Below are 18,772 nucleotides of genomic sequence, written 5' to 3' on the forward strand. Positions count from 1 at the left end.
TGATTCGTTCGCTCTATGATTCAGCACAGGAGGGAGGGGGTGAGCGAGTCCTGAGTGATTTGCTTATGCTTACGATTCAACACAGGAAGGGAGGGGGTGAGTAGCTCAAATGTGTTGTTAGCATGTTAGCAGAGCGATGCTACTGTGAACCGAGGAGCTATTTTCTTGATGTGAGCTTCTACTCAGGGTTTTTTCTTCCAGTTCAGAGCAGAAATGTTTTTGTTAAGAAACTGGCTGTTGTTTCCCCCCCGCAATTTTAATTATAAGCTAGATATCTTTCTACTAAGCGAATTAGTTTGCTAACAGAAACAGGGATGAGTCAGTGAGTCAGTTGGGCTTGTGAATCATGATTCACGAGTCAGTAAAGTGATTCTCGAGTATTGAACGATTCGTTCACGAATCGAACATCACTAGTGTGGAAGAAGTAAAGAAAAGGTGGAGCTAGCTTAGAGCTGGGCGATATATCGAGTTTTTAAAAAATATCGATATATTTTTATACGAGATATAAGATGTGACAATATCCTTTATATCGATATAGTCTATGTTACGTTATAATTATACTTGTGGAGCTGCAAGTTTGCCTCTCTTTCGTCCACTTTCGTCTTTACGCAACGTTACTCGGCCTTGCCTCTCCTTCACTGAACACAACTCCCCTTCCTCCCCCATCGCTTCACCTGCAGGAAGCGACAAGATGGACACGGCAAATCTCCGTTAACGAGTTACTGCGCATCGCCCCGTTCGTGGGGCTGGACGGCGTCAACGTGTTAGCTAGCTAACCACGCTAACGAGCTAACCACACTAACGCCATGCAGCCCAGAGGTGCTGCACGGACTAAAATCCTTTCATTTTCTCAAAAGTTGACAGCGCGCCTTATGTATGAATTCTGGTTGTGCTTGATGGCCGCGAACCGATTTTATGTGGAACACGGCGCTCAGCAATCTGTCAAAAAATGTTTTAGTACGACTTTAGTAAGCTACGGAGCTGCACCGCTTGATGGATTGTCGGAGCATTACGGCTGAGCCTCGCGGAATGATACGTACTGTGCTTCAACGTAATATTACCCTACTGTGTATAAGGACCATAAATGGCACCTGTTAAGAGACGTGGTTGCGAAGCGGATTTCAAACTCCAGGCTGTCAGTCACGCAGTACAAGTTGGGAACAGAGCAGCTGTGAAATCTGTCTTTGTTGTTGTGCTCAGCGTCTTTTAGTTTACATTTTGACTGCACAATTGTGAGCTTTTTGTTATGCACAAAAACAACATTGTTTTCTTTTATTTATGGAGCATTATTATTTAATAAATGCTCATAATTTATTTTTCAGTAAATTTTATGTACATCTGCTCTATGTTAATAAAAGTGCCTGTGTGACATCTGGGACACAGCTTTGACTAAGAACTCTCTTTTTGTTCTTACTTTATGGCTTTAAAAAAAATATATCGAGATATATATCTTATATCGCCATCCAGCTAAAAAGTATCGAGATATGAATTTTGGGTCATATCGCCCAGCCCTAAGCTAGCTCACCTAGTATCAACTGGTAACTACTAGTAACCACCACTGGTAACCACTGGTAACCAGGCTTCACAGTCACAGCAGGCTGTTTCACCAGCTGCGCAGAAGTGAGGAAGAGACAAGGAAGATGAAACTAACGTGGTACATAGATGGAAGGATTCAGGCCAGATGAATGGCAGCGTTGAGCATGAGCCGCTGCTAACAGCTAAAGTTTAGCCTTTAATTATTCTAATCATTAATTATTTAATTATTGCTGCTACGAACCCAACAAACAACCGTAAAAACCTGATTAAAACCTGTTTCAATATCTATAATCAAACAAAATCCAATAAATACGTCACTGTGGGCTGGCTGGACCACAAAGGCCAGTCTCAGTGCAGCATTGGACAGTCTGCTGCAGATGTTGTCCTTTAGAAAACGTTATCGTGAGCACGGGATCATTTGCATGCAGAGTTTACGAGCTGTTTAAAGACCAATGGACGGGAACGAGAGGTCGGCGTCAGCCACAGCTGCCTCTGTGATGCAGCGCAACAGCATCAGCGCACTGATATGTAAACAGGCTGCTGCACTGTATGAGTGTGTTAGCTGAAGTCCATCCATGCAGAAACGTGACCAAATACGCATGAATACGTGTGTGTGTGTGTGTGTGTGTGTGTGTGTGTGTGTGCGCGCGCGCGCGTGTGTGCGTGTGTGTGTGTGTACGGTGATCTGTGGCAGAGATAAGTGAGTTTTAGCTCACAGACCAGGACACACGTCTCCAACACGACCTCCTCATGAACGCAGCACCGTGACCACAGAAGCCCCGCCCACCTGTCTAATGTTCAAATTCGGTTTATGAAGAGCAGCCAATCAGAGGAAGGTTGCTGTGAAGGGTGTGATTAAATCACCAATGTCACGTATCAAAATCCCATTTCCTCCAGTTCCTTTCACAATAAGAGTCCTTGACATATAAAGTTACTGTTGTACATGAAAAGTTTAACAGACACAGCTGCAACATATCAAAGACTTTCTTTTGCATTTCTGTCTTCGTGGAAGTTCGCAGCAGTGCATCTGCACCTTTTCCACTCCGGCCCCCGATGTGTTGCTGCTAAAGGTGAGCCGACGGTCTGTGGTTAAAACCCTGAGTGGTTTAAATCACTTCCCCCTCAGATCCTGTGTACATCTTTCATGAAGCTGGTGGGCAGTTTGCTCCTAACTGCAGCAAAAACGTTCAAATGTTCCGCAGCCCTGATTCACCCACGGCCTCCCTTCACGTCGCTACACGACGTTTTCAGGAGTTTAAAGAGGCGTGCAGGAAATCAAAGCTTTTATCAGGAACAGATTTGGTGCTGAAACACTGGACTTGATTATGAGGTCCACGGTTGACCCGTGTGTTTCATGAAAGTGTCTGCACGAGAGTTAAACCATGTTTTATGATGAATTATTGCTGTACAGCAGGATGAAAGAGAGATCCTGAAATAACAGTGCAGAATATAAATGTAGTGAAAAGAAGCCATGATGCAGATCACAGCAGCACTTTGCAGTCAGAGCGCCGTCCTGCAGCAGCTACGTCACTGTTTTTGGTGCGATTTATCAATTTGTGTTTCATATCTGGGACTCTGACTGTAAGCAACCTTTCACTGATTTATCACAAACAGATTGCAGCTAACTCCTGACTCGCCTCCATTCAGTTGCAGACAGCAGACTGCGAGTGCTCCCCGTCTCCAGTCCAGTCCACGGTTTTCCGAGTGTGACTGAGGAGATCCTCAAGGTTGCACAAAGACATCTGGCTACAAAAGGCCCCTCCCCTTTTTCTGTGACCTCAGCCAACTCTCTCCTGATGAGTTTATGATCTCGGCCGCAGCTTTCAGGTCGTGCTGAATAAGATAAGAAGCTGTTTGTAAATTCTGGTCAGTTCTGGAGTGAGAAAGGAGGCGTGGCCGTTATGTGACCATGAACACGCTCATGCTGAGGGTTCATCACTGATTACCAGGTGACGCTACGATGTGTGTCCATGTTTGGTGCTGCTTCCAGTGACAGCAGCAGCGTGTCGGTGACCATGGATGCTGAATCTTCTCAGAAACTCGATGGTTAAATGATCTGGAGAAAGCTCTGCTCAGTTCGAGCTCCTCGCCGCAGCTTCGTGACCTACGCTCATTTAGCAGACGTACTGTGCGAGCAAACAAGCACGCAGCGATGTCGATGTCTTGTTACCGGCAATGGTGACATCATTCCTCACCTCCAGCAACTTCCAGGTCTAATTCTGTACATGTGATCCCAGTAGACCCGAGCTACCGCCGGGCTGCGTTTCTGTCACCGTCAGCACTCTCTTTCATGCAGCCCGTGGGCTTTGAGACGCTCCTGTGTTCGTTTTTTTGGCTTTCCGCTGGAGCACAAACGCACCCGGAGCACATTTCATCGCCAGTGAGCTCTGATCAAACAACAGTTGGCACGCAGGTGAAAGGAACGCGAGTATGTGTGTGTGTGTGTGTGTGTGTGTGTGTGTGTGTGTGTGTGTGTGTGTGTGTGAGAAAAGTCAACATCGTCTTTCATGTCTGTTTGACGCCGCTCTGCGCCCGCCGTCCCTCTGATCTGCCGACTCTTCCTGTATATCTAGCACGGCTGCCGGCCGTGTGAGTAAATGCCAGGCTTGCCGTCCCCCGCCCTTTAACAAACACCCCGCTGGGACTGCAACCACACACGTCAGCGATTCCTCAACTTCACTTCTGCGTCCCAGACCACAGGAAACAGTCTTAATTCTAATTATTCAAGATCAAATTTACAGAAATGAGGTCGTCCGTCAGCAGGCTGGCGCTCCTCACTTCCTGTCACATTTCTGCAGTTCCTGTGCCCCCAGCGTCTGCGCAGAAATCCGTGCTCTAAACACGCGGGGTTTTTTTATGTCAAGCATAGTGGAAGCCCCACCCACCCGTTTACAAGGAGCAGCCAATCAGAAAAGAATTGGTTTAATAGGGCGGAGCTAAGAGGGCTTGTTTCAGACAGGATGAACTGCCAAGGACAAAAGGATTATTATGAACTGTGAATCATGCAAAGCTGATCTAGTACAGGAATAAAAACAAGTCTCCTTCTAGCTTCACAGATCAACGATTGGACGCTCTGTTAGTACAGTGACCTCACAGCAGCCATGTCATTGGTCAGCTAGCTGCTGTGGCCACCTGTGACATCATCCACCTGTCAGTCAAAGAGGCCACGCCCCCAGTAATGCAAACTTTAAACTTTTATACAACAACAGTTTTCATGAAGGGGGAAATTCTCCAGAGAAACCAGAACATGTTTCTGCTCCCATGTTTGTCCTGAAAAAGTTATTGATGAATAATTCGACATTCATGTTCCCCAAGTTGCAAACTCACCTGTGCACACTCCATGCGTCTCTCACCGCACAACGAAGTGTGCAGCTACTGTGAGTCAGACCACATAGATGCTCCGTACTGAAGCTGCTTCACTGCTTTTCCAGAGACACAGTCGAGAGCGACGCTTTAACCCTTTAACACCAAGAGTTTCATATCTGACATGAGGTTTGTGAGACCTCTGCGTCATCGGTGGGATTTTATTAATCTGAAGAATTTGAATAAATTCCCAAAATTATTCAAATGCCAGAAGTTTAGATGTGAATGAAGCCAAAAACTAAAGAGCAGCGATGTTTGGAGTGCTGGTGACGTCCTCGCTGATACTGTCCTGATGAAACACGATCACAGGAGGATGGGGGACTGAGGTTAAACTGCTCTTATTAAAGGTTTTTGGGGAGACAAATGCCTGAACACAGAGAATCTGAGTTGATGTGTCCGCAGCACCAGTTCAGTCACTGCTGCCGTGAGAAATCCTGATCCTCAGCTTCACGCCGGCTCGTAGCTGAGCTGTGCGCTCAGCTTTCCCAGCTCGCCGTCGTCCCGTGTTTACCTCCTCCATCCCTCTCTGTGACTCACAGTTTCAGTGTCCTCGTGTCCTTCAGACAGCATCGCTGTAACCTGCTCCCCTCCCCTGGGCCCGGCCTGCTCAGGCAAAGACAGTAACAGAGCACCATGAAATGAGAGCGTCTCCACTGTGGAGCACAGCGAGACACTCGGCTCAGCAACAGCAGCACCGCCAACAAACACCAACCCACTGAACTTGGTGCTGAATCTGTTATTAAAGAAAGGTTTGATCACGTTTGTATTGAGTGGGTTCTGTTCAGGTTTCGCATGGCAGGGGTCACAAACACACAAAAAGCCTGCACTCGTTATATTAGGGCAGCTTTTCAGCCTGGAAGCTGCAAAAAGCTCAAAAAGATTCACATGAAATGTGTCTCGTACTCATTAGAGGAAGAGCAAAGGCTCATGGGAGTGCGGCGGCTCGGGTTCGTTCGGGGAAGCTGTTTAACACGCCGGGATAACTTTCACTTATCTGGATCTTCTTAACCTCCTCAGCATGCAGTCGAGCTACAGTGCTGAGCTGTGTTTCACAGATTAACCAGGTCATCTCACCTGTTTCTGGGGATCATCGCCATGGTAACTGATGAGCAGGTTGGGTTTGAGTGAGATCGGTACTCTCAGTCTGTGCCGTACCTCACAGACGTATAAAGAAATCCCCGATCAGGCGCGTTATCTGTGCGTACAACAACGCCATCAGCTGTGCGCCGTGCGAGGGTTACTGCTACCCCTCCCCACTGTCCTCACCTAAACCTGGGTGTAACACAGCAGACTGGTGCCCCTCAGAATCCTGCTGTAGTGCCGGTATCTCTTTGCAGCCCGTTCTTCCACAGCCGGCACGCCAATATGCGGACACCAGCGCGCAGCTTCTCCGTGAGATAAGATCTTAGAAATGAGCTGGATGCTGTTATGAACATCGTTCTGGAGCTTTTCTGTTGATCTCGACGAGGCGACCTGCTCAGACAGCGATTTCTGACAGCGGCTCTCATCAGGCTGATTGATGCTGCTGAGGATGCGCTGGCACACCGATGCACTCTGCAGCATGTTCCTGCAGAACATGTGTGCGCATCCTTAAGCAGCTTGTCTTTCCTCATAAATCATTTGCAAAGATGATTTTGGAGAAGAGCTGCAGAGGTGACGGGACTTCTTTTCTCTGTCACCTGCAGTGTTACTACCACCTGTAGCTCCCCTGCAGAGCGCCCTCCTCCCACGCTACAGCAGCATACATGCATGAGATAAACCAAAGCGGGACCCGCCCAGACACCAGCTCCACCGTCAGAGCCTTTAAAGTCGTTTTTATCCAGTTTGTTCCCCGAGCACTAAGAAGTCGGAGGAAACTACTGAGGCACAAAAGGCCAAATGTGCCAATATATGTACGCACACCTCTCTACATGCTGAGGAGAAGCAAAGGAGACCGCCAACAAATAAATGAAAAGAACATTTTGCTTCTCCACATTGTTTTGCATCACATGACTGACTTACCTTTGAGATCACTTTGCATCAGCAGTCATTCAAAGAAAATTCCTCTGCAGTACTTTGGTCTGATGCAGAACACAAGTCACCATGTCACCAAACATACAGCTGAGGTAAAGGCCGGCTGTAAACTCAAAGGCTGCTCACACAGGGTCAACATGTCTGCCTATATTTGGTCCTCAGTATTAGCTACAATTAGCTCAGGTGAAGCCTAGCACACAGCTAGCACCTACAGCCACCTGTGTCATTCACCTGTCAGTCAAAGAGGCCACGCCCCTAATAATGCCGATTGTAAGTCCGACTAGCGATCAGCTGCTTGTGCCTTTCTAATTTCTTTTTTACAGAAATGTCGCTGACATCTGCCGAGCTTCTACTTTGTGACCTGCATGTAAAAAACCTCAGTAAAGCGGCGCTAACCTGCTTCTATTTGCTCCCTGAGGCTGCAGGAAGAACTCACTTATCCGAGCAGATTGACTCTATACTTGCCTTGAGCTGCAATTAAAAAAGAGCATTTGGCCCCCTGATATTTTAAGAAGGATTGGGTTATGAGGAAGACTGACATTTTTTAAGCCAGCTAAGGGTTTTTTGTTTTTTTTTAAGGTGTTTTCTCAGCATACAAAGAGAGCAAACAGCATCAGGCACAATTTTCTGGTTTAAACGTGGACTTTTTAATAAAAAAATGACAATTTCTGGTTGTGATTTTGAGGTTAAACGGTAAGCAGGCAGGAAAGGACCAGATTTAAAATGAAAAAGTGACAGCTGGTGGTAAAAAAAAAAGAGCTAACACAGTGAGGTGATGTGATCATATTTCTTGGTTGAGATATCAGGATGTAATACTCTCAGTAAGCAGGCTCGCAGTGCTTTTTTTAAGGATACAGGACAGAAGAGAGCCATAAATAATGAGAAAAAGCAGGATGGAAATATGCCGCGGACACCAGACGGTGATGAAGAACATAGAGGAGGAGGGGAAGACAGGCATAGAAAAAGAAAAGGATGAGCAAGATGAAAGGAGGAAGAGGGAGCGAGGGAGAGGAAGCCGCTAATTCGGTGGCCAGGCAGGCAGGCGTGGAGGAAGGGATTTGGACTGAGCTCTGGTCCAGATCCCTGCCTGTTAGACTGACACAGCAACAACCCTGCCACGGGCCTAATCCTCCAAATCAGCCCTCCACCACGGGAGCAGAGACAAGCAAGGATTGGAGGGGAGGACTGCGAAGGGGAGAGGAAGTAAGGAACGAGGGGAGGATGAAACGTGGGAAGAAGTGGAGGGAAAAGATAAAGGATGGAGGGACGAGAGCGGGGGGAAGTGAAAGGAGGAACGGGAAAACAACAGAGGGCCAATTTGGCTGAGAAGGATGGAGCGGGGAGAGACAGGCGAGAGGAGGAGAGGCGGGCGAGAGACACCAGGGGAGAATGGAGGAGAAGGGGAGAGAGAGAGGCTGTTTGAGCTGGTGTTTCAGCTCCATCCAACAGCAGGTCTGCCCGGCACTAATGAGTGTGGCTGCTGCATGTGTGTGTTGTGAGGGTGGGGAGGAGGAGTTGGTGGAGAAGCCTGGCACTGCCAACCACCTCCACCACTTCCATCCTTGTTTCTGCCCCCCTCGCTCATTAGTATGATTGAATGCCCCCCTCCCTCTCTCGTCTGCTATCTGCCAGGGTCAGTGTGCATGCACAGCTTCTCCAAACCCACCACCCATCTCTCGCTATCTCTCTCCCCACAAAGCAGGCACCGCCTCTGGGCGCTTCTTGCAGCTCGGCTGGCCTCGCTCCCAACATCCGAGGAGTTGGAGGTTGTGGCCTTGAGTCACTCCCGCCTCTTTCACCTCCTCCGGGGGAGAAAAGCAGCTTCTCACTTGAGATGGTTTCCTCATCATCCTCCTCCAGTTCCCTGAAACCACGTCCATCATTGATTGGTTAAAGGTGTCAAAGGGCAACGAGGCCGCCTCGGTGAGCACGGAGACGGGGGCCAGGTCAAACTGACTTTAGATCCCGGGCCACAGATTTGATCTCACTGTTTAAAACACTTTTTTCTTCTGAACACACTCACATCCATAACACAATGACACACCTGAGATGAGCAGCTATGGGTTTATTTTTGGTGCTTTCAGAGGTGTCTGGCTTCCATGAACTCTAAAAAACAAGATCTGGATCTCGTTTCTTCTCTCGGGTTAGAAGTCAGCACCTTCCTCTCCCTTGCCGCAGGGTTTCTTCTCCCCTCTCTGGAGGCTCCGTCTCTGGTTGGCGAGGTCGTTGCAGCAGAAACAAAAGTCCTAAAGGTTCTGCAGATGAACCTGTTGAAGGATTGTGAGCAGTTGCAGCTGACTCCCTCCGGCTCTATGACGGGGTCTCACCTGTGCAGCTTTCCTGAGGATGAATGATGTGGATGCTGTAGCGGTTTGTTTCGGTAAAAAGGAAGCTGAGCCTGAAGGTCAAAGCTCCCATCCTCACTCGTGACCTTGAGCTGTGCGCAGAGGCTGAAACAGGCTGGGCTTTCCCTTAGAGACGGGGAGGAGCTGTTACTTCTCCACATGGCTGAGGTGGTTCAGCATGTGACCAGGATGAATCCTGGACGAGGTGTTTCAGGCTCGTGGAACAGGGAAAGTCCGAGCACTGCCCCTGCAGCCCACCCACAAAAGGATGGTTTAAATGTTCCTGTTCTGACGCTTTAAGTTTGAAGTTGAAGATTTCTGATGTGTCATATTTCACTTTTTCTGTCACAAACATGGGGGTTTGAGCATGGAGGAGGGTCTGAAAGATGCTACCAGGACACTTTGGGAGTCAGACACTTCTTTCCTGTTTTTATGAGCTGATTTATGGTATCAATGAAATGAAGCGCACTGACAACAAGGACAGGTGAGTCGCCGGCTCTCTTAGCTGTCTGTGTGTTAATAAAGATTTTGTGATGTGATATTTTCCTTATTTAAACTTCAGTCCCACTGCAGTAAACGGTCTGAGAGTAAAGCTATCCTTCTCTGCAGTTCTCACTATGAGCAGAGCCATCCAGCAGGCCGGATCGGACCCTTCGGTGGCCAGCTTTTAGTCCACACGCCACATGTTTGACAGCCGTGCTGTGGAGACAGGATGGTGGAAATGAGGCTCAGGTGTGGGGAGCATTTCTGTTGATGGAAAGAGAAAAGCAGGAGTGCAGTGTTGTAGGATGGTGCTCAGTATGGCGTTACACAGTCACACGGAGAGGCGCGCTACCCCCCCCACCGAGGGTCCTCTTTAAAAATTCATTCAGTCAATAATGACCCTTCGCCCTCCCAGCCTCTCCGAGGAGCTCGCATAGCTGCCTCCTCCCACACCGCCGCCCTCTTCCTCAGCCTCACACACATACACAGACACTCCTCTGTGTCTCACATTAACCGAGCCGCAGCAGCGCCATTAGCTCTGCTATCACGTACGGCTAACTGCTAGCTGCGCGCTGCAGTCACATCTCTCATGATTAACTGCTTCTTCTGCGTCTGACAGATGTTGGAGTCGATTTTCCCTCAAACGACACGAGCAAAGAGACACCTTCTGATTCGCCACTGGCTCAACAAATTAGCAATGCTATGTAGCGGCGAAGCTAGGTGAGATAAGCGTCACGCCACGGCGAGGATGGGACTTTGATCCAGTCGGCCATGTTGCCGGCTCTCCTCTGAGATAATTCCCATTTATCTGATTACTCTCTGCTGCATCTTGGAGCAGGAGAAGACAGTAAATTATATGTTTCGGGGACGTTGGAGTGGCACCGGGACCTGGATGAGAAGCAACAAATTGGATGTAGTGAAAGTCTGGGCGGAGAGCCAAGCTGTTCCCCGCAGCGGTGTCACCGAGACTGAGCGCGAGCCATGTTTGAACTTCATTTGGCGGTTATGCAGAGTAGGACTTCTTCTCTTGTTTCCTCATTCACAGCCGATGAATAAAACGGACGTTTAATTGCCCGAGCGAAGCTAATACACTCTGCAGAAACAGGAAGTCCACTTCTATTTAAATTTCAAGGCCACAACCTTAAAAACAGCAGTCAATAAGAATAAAAACAGCCTACCATCACCTCAGCGAACATCCCAGAGCTGCCCACTGCGTCCTGCAGGGGGCGCTGTGGAGACGATTGTGATTTTACATCTGTCATTAAATGGATTCCTGTCAGCAACATTAAAGTAACTAATAAATTAAGAATAAATTGTGTCATGAGCAGTGTTGGGTAAGTTACTTTAAAATAGTAACTTAGTTACATTACTAGTTACTTTTATCAAAAGTAACTCAGTTACTTCAAGTTACTCGTTACTTTCAAAGTAACTAGTTACTAGGGAAAGTAACTTTGGTTTTACTCAGAATTCTCTTGTTAATGTGTTGCTTCCATAACTTTGCCAGTCTTCTAGCTTGCTTACTTGCCACAACTGCACTGTGCCACCTACCAATAGAAAGGAAAAGATAATGTTCATATTTCCACGAGAGAAATCCCACGCCTGGACCGTCACTGACCGCCGCCATGATTCTAGCCTACGTCACAGTGTCATGTGCGCTTTTTACATCCAACACAAAAACTGCAGTCGTGGTGCTTTCGATTGTACTCAGAACTCGGAAATTCTGCCTTCTGAATAGGAAGATGTAGGTAACACCAGACTGCAGATGAGCTGCATACAGGGCTGGACTGGGACAAAAAAATCGTCCCGGGAATTTTGACTAGAGACCGGCCCACCATTATAGGAAAAATCATAAAGCCTTTGAATGAAAATAAACACTGTTGTGACAGTGATGTACACTGTTCTGATGGTATATACAGTATGCATCAATCTATCAATCGTTTGTTGTAAGACTCAGATAATTATTTATTAAAAGCGAGACATTTTAAATGAGAATAAGAAAGAAAAGTATTTCTTTGTGCCCCCCCCCTCCCTCTCCCTGTTAATGCCCTACCTGGCCCCCTGGCAACACTTTGCTAGACCCGCCCCTGCACAGTTACCAGCTGTCAGCTACATAAAAAAGGATCCTGGTGTTATTTGTCTCTCAGAAACAGTTCATAACTTCCCTTCAACTCATTCATGTCACCTAAAAGGTAAACCTGTTTCTCCAACACCTGTTCAGCTCTGGTGATTCAGTAAGGACATCTCCTGGTTTCATCTTCATGTTTCCCTCTCACCACATATCCAAACCGACATCATGACCAGCAGCTTTACAGCTGTGGCTCCAGCAAACATCAGCTGATACTAGAAATTAATATTAAATAAATTCTAACAACAGCTGATCAAACGTGCTGCTGTTGTTTAGTGCGACATCCGCTGGTTTCCTGTTTCTGGAGCAAAGTGGGCGACAAACAAACAAGAGAGAAAAGCCGATCAGCTGATCATTGATCAGTTTCATGATTGAAGTAGAAACAGGAGAGAGAGGGGAGAGAATGAGAGAAGAAGAGGCAGCTGTGCAGCAAAGACACAGAATAACTCCAGCTTTGTATCTTTTTCATTGTAGCTGAAGTCCGGGATAAACTGTGTTTCTTTTCACCTCAACACGAAACGCGTAATATTTTCTCTGAATGCGAGATGATTCCGTTTTTTACAGGACGGTTGGCAACCCTACTAACGAACCTTATGAATAAAATAAAGTTCACTATCAGTAACATCATAGCACCCACCCAGCTGTATAGAAACTCTGTCATTTATTATTATTATTAACCTTTATTGTGGGCGACCGTGGCTCAGGGGGTTGGGAATCGCATCTGTAACCGGAAAGTCGCCGGTTCGATCCCCGGGCTCTCTGTCCTGGTCGTTGTGTCCTTGGGCAAGACACTTTACCCTACTTCCCTACTGGTGTTGGCCAGAGGGGCCGATGGCGCAATATGGCAACCTCGCTTCTGTCAGCCTGCCCCAGGGCAGCTGTGGCTACAACTGTAGCTTGCCTCCACCAGTGTATGAATGTGAGAGTGAATGAATAGTGGCATTGTAAAGCGCTTTGGGTGCCTTGAAAAGCGCTATATAAATCCAATCCATTATTATTATTTAATCAGGAAGATCCCATTGAGATTAAAAACCTCTTTTTCAAGGGAGACCTGGCCAAGATAGGCAGCAGCAGGTGTCTCACAGTTACAGAAATTACTCAAACACAGGCAGCAACAACACACATGCAACAATGTGAAAGAATATAAATAAAATAAAATTCAATAAAATTCAAATAAAAAAAAATAAATAAATAAAAAGGTCAGTTAAAATGACAATCTAAGTGAAACAGTTGCATGTTATGGACTTGGCCTCAAGGATCCGTAGTTTAGATTTAAAAGCACTTAATGAAATGAATTCAGTCATTTTCCTTCTGCAGTTTGTTCCAAGCCAAGGGTGCTGAATGGACAAAAGCTCTTTTACCAAGTTCAGTTCGGGCAAATGGAACAGAAAGCAACAAGTAGCCATGCGGACGAAGAGAGTACAGACCAGCATGTTTCATTACAAGCAGGGAACATAGATAAGAAGGCAGCAACCCAAGTATCGCCTTATATATAAAACTGTATAGATGAGAGTTCCTCCGACTTACCAAAGCAGGCCGTCCTACCTGAGAGTATAACTCACAGTGGTGAGTCTGAGATTTACGGTTAGTGATGAACCTCAGAGAAGCATGATACACAGAATCAACCATTCGAAGACATTGAGCAGAAGCATTCATATATAGAATATCACCATAATCCAGCACAGGCAAGAATGTTGCAGCAACAAGCTGCTTCTTTGTATTAACACACAACTTATTTTGAAAATAAAATCTCAGTTTTAACTTCAGGTTTTTCACAAGATTCTCTACATGTGGTTAGAAGGTAAGCGAGTCATCAATTAAGATTCCCAGATATTTATAGGTGTGAACCAACTCTATTTTATTACCTTCAAGAGTGGTTACTGATGGGATTGTTTGGGCTCGTCTCCTTGATTTAGAAAACAACATGAGCTTTGTTTTGTCTGCGTTGAGAACAGGTTTAAGCTGAAGTAATGAGTGCTGGACAGCAAAAAAGGCTTTCTGCAAGGAGTCAGTGGCTTGGACAAGAGTTGAACCACAGCTGTAAATAACTGTATCATCAGCATAGAAGTACAAGTTTGCATCTGGCACATGTAGACTAAGATTGTTTACGTAAATGATAAATAGAAGAGGACCTAATACAGAACCCTGTGGCACTCCGTTGTGCACTGTAACAAAGTCAGAACATAGACCGTCAGATTTAATGCACTGAGTCCTGTTACTGAGGTAGTTTGAGAACCATGCCACTGCTCTCTCAGAGAGTCCTGACTGGAAGAGTCTAAGTTTTAAAATGCAATGATCAACAGCGTCAAATGCTTTTGACAAATCAATAAAAAGGGATGCACAGTGTTGTTTTTTATCAAGTGCAATAGTAGTATCATTTACCACTCTAATTGCAGCTGTGATAGTACTGTGATTCTTCCTAAAGCCTGATTGATATTCAGATAAAATGGCATTGGTGTGTAAAAACTCCTTTAACTGCTCACACACAAGAGCTTCAAGAACTTTAGCCAGCACAGATAGATTAGATATTGGTCTGTAATTAGTTAACACTGCTGGGTCGCCCCCTTTTAATAGTGGAATAACAAAAGCTGATTTCCATACTGAGGGGATTTTATTCGTATCCAGTGTGAGGTTGAAAAGTGTTGTGAGAGGCTCTGCCACAAAATCAGCTGCCAGTTTCAAGAAGTAAGGATGTAGTAAGTCTGGCCCTGGAGATTTTCTAGGATCTAACAGTTTAAGAGCTTTACAGACCTCCTGCACAGAGAAAGGAACAAAGTTAAATGGCTGACCAGAAGGTTTGTGCCAGATTTTACAGAGACTGGGTTCAGAGAGTCAAACAAAGAGCCAGAAGATATAAAGTGCTTGTTAAGGCAATTCATAATCTCCTTCCTATCATAAACAGGGACAGAATCCTTAAAAACATAGGTGGGTAGAGCGTGGGAGCTTTTACTCACTAGCTAGTACGCAGTACAAGTTATTGTAAATGACTGTAAAAAGTCAGCACAGCTAAAATAAACTCCACCTAAACTTGGTTAGACTGCAGGTCATAACTTCTTACCTGAAGTTCAGTTCACCTGACACTCGGACCGGCGGCCGCCTCGGGTCTCTGCTCCTGCCTCCCCTTTCTCTCATCCACCTGCTGGCCTCCACCACGTGCTAATGTTACTGAATCTGTGGAAGCTCCGCCATAGCCACCAACTGAGTTATTTTTACACATCTGCCAGCATCTGGCCAATCCACCACCTCTCAGTGTTTATACCGTTACGGGAAAAAAGAAGAAAAAGAAAACATTGGCCCATCAAAACAAAAAATCACCATCGGCCCACCGAGTCCAGCTATGGCTGCATGTGTGTTTAGTAGTAATTTCTTTTTGTAGAGAGCTAGCAAAACAACCGTTTTCGAGGGCGTCGTCATATTGGAATCCCAACTTCTCTGACGAGGCTAACCAGAACGCCGTTTACTCGAGTGTGACATCATTCCCAGGTCCGTGTTCTGATTTCCGAGGTCAGTCGAACGCAACACACGAAGTAACGAATAACGAGCCTAAATCTAAATCCCAGTAACGAGTTCCTAGTTTTGGTATAATAACTAGTTACCATGCTCGTTACCACAATAATAACGTAGTTACTGTAACGCGTTACTTAATAACGCGTTAGTCCCAACACTGGTCATGAGTACTTTAAATTCTCTACTCTAAATTCTTTCAGCGCTTTTTAAAACATTTATTTAACATGAGCCAGGTTTAAACTCTTGTGTAACCACTTTCCCTGTAAAACCATCTGTATGAGGACACGGAGCCTCGAAATCACACCAGAATTTATTTTCTACACTCAATTTATATCTAAACTCATCTTCTGCCTTGCTGTGATATGTGGGGGCTCGTCTGGGATCTTTGGGACAGTTTGTGGACACGTCATCAGAGGCTGGCTGATGGTAGAATTATGTCCTGGTCTTGGGTCTTCCAGCCAGTGTTTGAGTTGTGATCTCTTATTCTTAGTTTAGAATATTCTTTCTTTTGTATTCTTATTTATGGTTTTTGTAAGTTTGAAGTTTGTTTTCTGTGTCTTTTTTGTTTCCCAGTCGTGTCTGTTTTTCTGTCTGTATGTCTCATTCTCAGTGTTAGTTTCCTGTTTTATTTTGATAGTCTCCTGTCTGCGTCACATTCAGTTTTGCTTTCCCTGTCATCAGTGACGTAGTTCACCTGTGTCTTGTTATTTTCCAGCTGTGTTCCATCTCCATAATTACCTCCTGTTTCCATCTGTTCTGTTTGGCGATGCTGCCAGCTCACGAGTTCAGCGTTTAAAGCTGACTCAAACCTGGTGCAGCAGTGTAGGCGAGGCTGGCTAGGCTCAATGCTGGTTTCTCCAACCTTATAAACAGTATGTTTACACAATGACCCAAAGAGTTTACTTCCATGACTGTTACTATGCAAAATGTGGTGACCATTGATCAGAGCTGAGGAGCGGCTGCAGGGAGCCAGACGTCTGTGATGGCTGGAGTTAGATTCCCACCCTGAGTCCTTTCTTCTGTTATACATAACAGAGCTCTCAGGGTCAAAATTACATGTTAAGATCATGTAGTTAGGGTTAAAACACAAATTGAGGGTCACAGGCAGTGTTGGGAAGGTTACTTTAAAAATGTAACCTACTACAGATTACAGATTACAGATTACATGCCCCAAAATGTATTCTGTAACGTATTCCGTTACGTTACTCAATGAGAGTAACGTATTCTGAATACTTTGGATTACTTAATATATTATCATGGATTTTAAAACTACATGAATGTGATTTATTACTATTACTGAAGGTCCACGGCTCCGAACCGTAGTAAAGGGACCTCTGACTAATACGTCGGGTTCGTGTCGGGCTCGTAGCTGAAAAATAGCTTTACTTTGTTGTCTGGGTCAACTTTGCTAGAGAGAGACAGAGAGAGGCGTTGAAAGGCTGCTGCAACGGAGCGTATTGTTTCAGAGGAAAACACGAACACGGTGTACAGTCGAGTCTTAGTAGCTTACTTACAGCTGGGCTCGTCAGGCACTCTTCTTGGCTGCAGTGGTTATTATTATATTTACATGCTTCCAGCTCCCGTTTCTGCTCGGTGACAGCTCGTACTTTTCCTTTTTCTCCCTCCTCGCTCACAGACACATAACGGGTATGGCAGTCCATTCTCCCTGCAGCACTGACTACACTGCCCATGAGGCTACATTCTTTAGAGCTATGCCTGTAGCATTCTGCCTATTAGCTTAGCACAACAACAACAACAACAAAAAGGCGCTCTCTCACCCAGGAAACACACAGTCCCAGAGCGCGTCACCCTGTAACCATGGCAACCGTAACGCTGCCGCCTGGAACAACAGAACAAACGAAACCCAAACAGTCCTGACCCGCGACAATATGAAACAGGAAAGTACCGCCGTGTAATCCATTTATTTCAACAAAGTAACTGTATTCTAAATACCACCTTTTAAATCAGTAACTGTAACGGAATACAGTTACTCATATCTTGTATTTTAAATACGTAACGGTGGTACATGTATTCCGTTACTCCCCAACACTGGGCACAGGTACATCATTAGGTGGGGTTAGTCCTTTTTGGGTGGAGGTGCTGCAGTCTTTGGGTGTTACCTGGGCTTACCTGTAGGAGGGGAGGCACTGCTTTCTGCCAGGCCCCATCAGGCTCCATTAGCTGTCCTTGTAGCTGAGATGATTAAATAATTTAAAATAAGACCAAAGTTCCCACAGACTCTGGTGGTACAGACAGACAGACCTCCTCTCAGCCTCTGAGACTGAAGACGTCACCTGGATGATGGTGATGATGTTTCTCCCACTGACGTCCAGATGATCAGCGTTTTGAGATTTCCTCACCTGGATGATTGAGCACGCATCACGACTAGTTGATTGAAACATATTCAATCATTGCTCTCTTGCCTCTTGGTCAGGCTCCCCAAACTAGAACGTTAATTGGATAATCTCCCCGAGGCCACGCCTACACCTGTGCGCCGAAGGCAGAGACTGCAGATTCGTTGACCTCCTTTAAATGACACAAACCCACTGAACTCCAGTCTCAGAGCAGTTCTATATTTTAATGCACAGATATTTTTCTCTTTAAACCATATTCAGAAATAAAAGCACATTATTTAAAATCCTATGCACTGTGCCTTCTCTCAGTCTTCCACTAAAAGCTTTGGGGAATGCCGACCTAAAGCAGCGGGATCACCTTTGACCCCACCTGTGTCCGCTCCCATTACCACCCATTACCACCATTCACGGCTCTGAGAGGAGGTCCCTGGTGGCAGCGTGTTCTCGCGGTGCACTCCGGGGGGGAGGGTTCAGCTTCTCCTCTCCATCACTTCGTCCCTCCATTCATCCATCATCAGCGGGCTGCTAAATGGAGCAGAGCGCCTCGCTTCTGACCCCTTTCAATGAGCCATGGGGTCTTCCAGGGGTGCCGCGCTCCCTGTGGTCCCGGGGGGTGCAATTTGGATCAAGCCGCTCACGTCGGTAATGTCCTGTTGCTTTCAGGCTACATTAAGCCTCTGGACATAGCCTCCATCTACTCCACGCAGACCTCTGCACCTCCGTCTGTCTGCATACACACGTCCTTTCACTCGGCAGCCTCAGGTTTGGTTCACGCGAGGAGAAAGAAAGCAGCAGGAAAAGGGAAATAAATCTGTCTTAACTTAATGCATTCGAGGAGAAAGTCGCACATTTTAATTGTGACACAAATTTTCCTTGGAGAGCTGTAAATCCCAATCTTTCCATTATTCCTGAATCTCCGTGCATCTCTGCCTACCCGTACATACTCGCTCATCTACCACCTCTCTATCCCATCAACAAGTCCTCGCGCTCCCCTCTCAACACTTCTCCTGCCACTCATCCATCCACTTGTCTCCCCCCATCCATCA

The 18,772-nt window shown here is 46.2% G+C and overlaps 1 long non-coding RNA gene across 1 annotated transcript; it reads left to right on the forward strand.

Annotated features, from left to right (window-relative positions):
- The first annotated feature begins 304 nt into the window (after positions 1-304).
- Positions 305-18,532, forward strand: LOC120745081. The gene is made up of 3 exons (XR_005698556.1): positions 305-415; positions 17,936-17,939; positions 18,519-18,532. It is a non-coding gene; the product is annotated as an uncharacterized LOC120745081 (long non-coding RNA).
- Positions 18,533-18,772: the final 240 nt, after the last annotated feature.

Source organism: Simochromis diagramma, unplaced genomic scaffold (genome assembly GCF_900408965.1).
Source record: "Simochromis diagramma unplaced genomic scaffold, fSimDia1.1 OVJJ01000456.1, whole genome shotgun sequence".
Classification (NCBI taxonomy): domain Eukaryota; kingdom Metazoa; phylum Chordata; class Actinopteri; order Cichliformes; family Cichlidae; genus Simochromis; species Simochromis diagramma.